This window comes from Lipotes vexillifer, unplaced genomic scaffold (genome assembly GCF_000442215.2).
Source record: "Lipotes vexillifer unplaced genomic scaffold, Lipotes_vexillifer_v1.1 scaffold1012, whole genome shotgun sequence".
NCBI lineage: Eukaryota > Metazoa > Chordata > Mammalia > Artiodactyla > Lipotidae > Lipotes > Lipotes vexillifer.
Genome location: NW_006775534.1, coordinates 319,397 through 324,494, shown reverse-complemented (window position 1 = coordinate 324,494; position 5,098 = coordinate 319,397).

Here is a 5,098-nt window from a genome sequence, read left to right as displayed (position 1 = left end):
GAGATGGGGGGGGGGGGGGGGGGGGGGGGACACTGCAGTTTGAAGAAACTAAACAAATGCTAGTGGGAAATCTGCTCATAGGTTGAAGACTAGAGGAAAGCTAGAAGGCTATGGAACTATTACAGGTTTTATCAAGGAATTATTTTGTAAAACATCCAGAGAAAAAGCCCACAGTGAAATTAAACTGAGTAAAGATGAGGTCTGAATTTGATCACGTCTAAAAAGAAAAGATCAGATAAGCGTGTGCAGTTACTAGACAAAGAGCAGTCCAGATGTGAACAATGTGCAGAGCTCAAAGGACTGATGGTGTCACATCAGAAGTCTCAAAAGACCCAGAAAAGGTTTCGCTTATTTTAAAAAGTGACATGGAAGTTCCGTGCAGTTGGTTTATCCAGCAGACTAGGTGGCCAGTGAGCACAGGGAAAGTAAGAGAAGGCAAATGAAGGCGTCTCGTGCTCAAAATTCTTTGTTAATAGTTGGAATAGAAACCATTTCAAATTCAAACCAGGTAATTAGATCTCAGCTACCTGTGAGATGAAAAATAAAAACAAAGAAGTTGGAATGTGACCTTTGTTCACTGTGTTTGGCTAAAAATCCACTGAAAATTAATGCAAGATCTTGTAGCACAAAAACAAACAAAAAGCAGTGGTTTGCAACAAGCCCTAATAGCAGAAGTTCATGACTGCAAAGGGGACTGACTCAGGAAGGGAAAGACGAGGACAGAGCTGGAGGCGGCAGCAGAGGGCGTGAGGGCTGACAGCAGAAATGGAGGAGGCGTCCAGAGGCAGCATCACCTGTGAACTCGAGGTGGCTTCGTGGAGAGAAAGGCCGCGTCATCGGGGTTCACCACTCACTCATTCAGCGAAAGGAGCTCTTGCTGGAAAGGAGATGCAGAATGCAGGTGCAGATTACTACCAGTCAGCCGAGAACAGCAGTGCTGACGCTGAGGGGTGCCCTCAGGAGCACACAGCACACGCGCACGATCCCGTCTCCAGAAGCGCACGCTTTTGCCTGTGAACCTTCCTCTTCTTTGTTTTTAATTGAGGCAAAATTCATGCAACAGAAAATTAGCTCTGTTAAATGAACAACTCAGTGGCATATAGTACATTCACAATGTGGTGGGAGCACCATTTCCATCTGGTTCTGGAACATTTTCATCCCCCAATAAAACCTCACGCCTCTAGGCAGTTTCTCCCCAGCCCCTGCCCCCACCAGCCCTGGAAACCAGCAGTCTTTATGCCTTTGCCTGTTCTGGACGTTTCAGAAAATGGACTCACACGATGCTGGCCTTGTGTCTGCAGCTTCTACCAGCATCATGTTTACACCAAGGAAGCAGGGGTGCAGGAAGCTCATTCCCTCCAGGGGCCCCCGGAGACCCGCTACTGCTCACCTGCCTGGTGGCCTGCTTTTTAAATGATAATTAACAACGTGCTCAAGCTCCAGAAACATTGCAGGCAACTTAAGTTTTCTGTCATTCACATTTCCTCAAGTATCTTACCTCTTAAGACTGTGACCTGACCAGTAGCAAAAAGCACAATTTTTTATTTGAAAAGTCATACAGTAAAGGGAAAATAGACTGTACTAAACAGAATTTTTAAATACAAAGTGTGCATTAACTTGCAACCAATCACCCAGAGGCTTCTTGAATGCTTCCTCCCTCCCTCCCCCCACCTTGCCTGAGAGTATCCTGGGCCCTCACCCCTCGCTGGGGCTGGAACAAGCACCCCAGGCTCCCCAGAGAGCTGGACACTTTCCACCAGCTGGACGCATTCTCTAAAGCTCATGCAAGTGTTTCCTTGAGGTCCCTCATTGAGACTGATGTGATAGGGAATTCCCTGGCAGCCCAGTGGTCAGGACTCGGTGCTTTCACTACGGGGGCCGGGGAGGGCAGGGGGTGCCTGGGTTTGATCCCTGGCTGGGGAACAAAGCTCCCACAAGCCACGTGGTGCGGCCGAAAGAAACGGAAGATGGTGACGCAATAAAATTGTTTACCTGGGAAAGAAGCAACTTCATTTTCAGCTAAGACTTTGGATGTTCTTTTCTTCCCAAGGCAGCTGTGGGCCACAGACAGGTGCCCACTGAGAGGCTCAGACGTACCTGTGAAGGCTAACATGGGGCGGGGGGCGGCCGAAAGCCAGCGCCCAGCCCCAGAGCACCTACCTCTGAGGGGCCGACAGCAAGACACTGACTTTCCTGAAGTGGAAAAAGCAGAGCTGATTTTATTTTTACTCGGCGAAGAAAGTTACGTCTTCATTGTGTATTCTCCTTGGGGTGGCCTCTGAGAGGAGTTGCTGGAGTGGTGGGAACACCAACACCGGCACTGACCAATGCAGAATAAAAGCCAGATGCTGGGCTGGTCAGAGCAAGAGTTGGGGCAACCTTGGAAGTAAGTATTTAAAAGCTTTTAAAGAAGTTTATAGGTTGGAGAGGATTCTGGGATGATGGCAGAGCAAGAAACGCCGGGAACGGCCCCCACCTGGACCACAACTGCAGGGACAGAATCTGTCTGATGTAACTAACTTGGAATCCAGAGCTGGTTAAGGCTTGCAAGTTCCAGGGGAGGCGCTGGATGGTTACTGCAGTCAATCGTGGTGACTTTCAGGTCTTAGCACGTAGCACCTACCCGTCCCACCCTCAGCCACATGGCAGGAGGCCATACATGTGTTTCTAGAGCAGCTTGCAGAAGCCAGCCAGGGTGGACCAAAAGGACCTTGTCCTCCAATATCAGGAATCTGTGCTCTGATGCTGCTTAAGATGGCAGAGATGCAGCCAAAGAGGCAGGTGGCCATTGTTGCCACACCTCCTGCCTTGTTGCAAACCCCTCCCCCACCAAGTGGATTTCAAGGGCGAGTGCCCTGTTTATCCCCCTTTGTTTTTCTCTTTTCCCCCTTTTCAAGCCAGACATTAAAGACTACAGCATTGAAAAACAATTGCATATAGGAGAAAATTAGAAAGTGACTGCACATGCCTGAGGAAAGGCTCAGGAAAGACCTGAGCAGACATTAAGTTTCCACCTCAGGCAGAGCCTCAGCTCAGACAACCTAAAACAAGCAAAGAAAAAAAACAATAACAAAAAGCATCAGACCTTGAGGAAGGGGGAGAATCCGATTTCCAGAGTTACCACATTATTGGATTCAAATGTCCAATTTTCAGCAACAACAAAATAAAAATCACAAGGCATACAAAGAAACAGGAGAGTATGACCTGTTCAAAGGGAACAATTAATTAATAGAAACTGGCCCTAAAGAAGACCTGATGACAGAGCTACTCGATGAAAACTTTAAAACAACTGCCTTAAAGATGCTCAAAGAACTAAAGGAACATAGAACGTTGAGAAAGCAATGTGTGAACAAAGTGGAACTATCAGTAACGAGGGAGAAAACCTAAAACAAACCAAAAAGAAATTCTGGAGCTGAAAAGTACAATAGCTGCAATGAAAAATTCACTAGAGAAATCAAAGGCAGATTTGAGCAGGCAGAAGAAAGAATCTTTCGAAAATCTATCTTATTTCAAGTTCTAAACAACTGGCAGTAAGACATTGGTCTATGTCCAAATTTGAGAAAATGAAGACCCTTTCTGCCTTTTGGGAGGTTTAAGCCTGTTCCTCCTTTTCTGTTTTCCTCAATCTGTTCATTCTGCGGTTTTGACCGCTTGTTCACACACCGAAACCCCTGGAGGGCTTTAAAACCACAAAGGCCAAGGCGTCCAGAGTGCTGACAAATGTTACGTGCCTCTATCGTGCAGCCAGGTCTGAGAGCCACTGTTTTAATATTCACAACTAGTACCAGAAGTCCTCATGACTCAGGATAACTGCTTCTGGGAAAGGCCACTTACTGTAAATGGGGCCAGAATTGCATAATAAATAGTGTGTTAAAAAATAGTTATTTGTGTTGCATTAAAAATAAAAGTTAAGGGCTTCCCTGGTGGCGCAGTGGTTGAGAGTCCGCCTGCCAATGCAGGGGACACGGGTTCGTGCCCCGGTCCAGGAAGATCCCACATGCCGCGGAGTGGCTGGGTCCGTGAGCCATGGCCTCTGAGCCTGTGCATCTGGAGCCTGTGCTCCGCAACAGGAGAGGCCACAACAGTGAGAGACCCGCGTACCGCCAAAAAAAATAAAATAAACACAAAAAAGTTAAATTATGAAAACATTGCAACAATTTTAGAATCAATAAAAGGAAGCAAAAAATTCTATGCTCAAATCTGTATATCCAAATCAGTACCCTGAAAGAACCCTTCTTTTCTTACAGAATTTTTAAGTGAGAATTTCAAGCATACACAAAAGTAGAGATTATAGCACAGTGAATTCCATGTATCCATCACCCAGCACCAATAACTATACAAAAGCTCTTTGAATGAATATAAAATTAAAAACAGCACAGTCAAATCAGCAGCATTCCTCCCTTTCTTGGCAATAATGGTGCATCTTAAAATCAGCAGCATCTTAGGTTTAAGGCCTTAGAAATGAAGCCACTCACATGGAATCAAAGGAGCATCTGGGCGCTTCCACTGGCTTTCACGCTTCCCAGGATACAACTTCCTCTGTCATTCCTCGGTCACCCTATAATCTCATCCAAGGTTAAAATTTTACTTTTCTAATTCAAAGTTTTGTTTCATATTTAGCTGCTGCTCTTGTGGTCTGTGTCTTTGATTCCATTATGTACTTCTTACCTAGACTCTATTTTCCTCCCCAAACTATCTTTGCACCATTAAAAACATCATCTAATTTCTGCAGCTTCACAGCACACTTGAATACTCTCCTAATTGTAGATTTGCAAGATGAATTGCATTCGAGAATTTTTCCCCTGAACCTAGTTCCTGAAATTTAATATCCTTAACAAAATGAATTTTGGTTGAGTGATTCTTGCTTCCATATTAATGATTTTGTCCCCCACGGATGCAGAACTAAGAATTTGATCCCTAATTAGGCAGCATAGGTGAAAAACCATTCAGGTGCTAGATGTAGAATGACAGATTCTATTTCTCCATTCGAGATTGGGTTCTCAGGGTTATCAGAGAATGTCTGTAGGTTTCCACTGGACCACAGAGATTACAGTTGAGAAAGATAGACACATACTAAAAAACACAAAGGGGTAGGGAA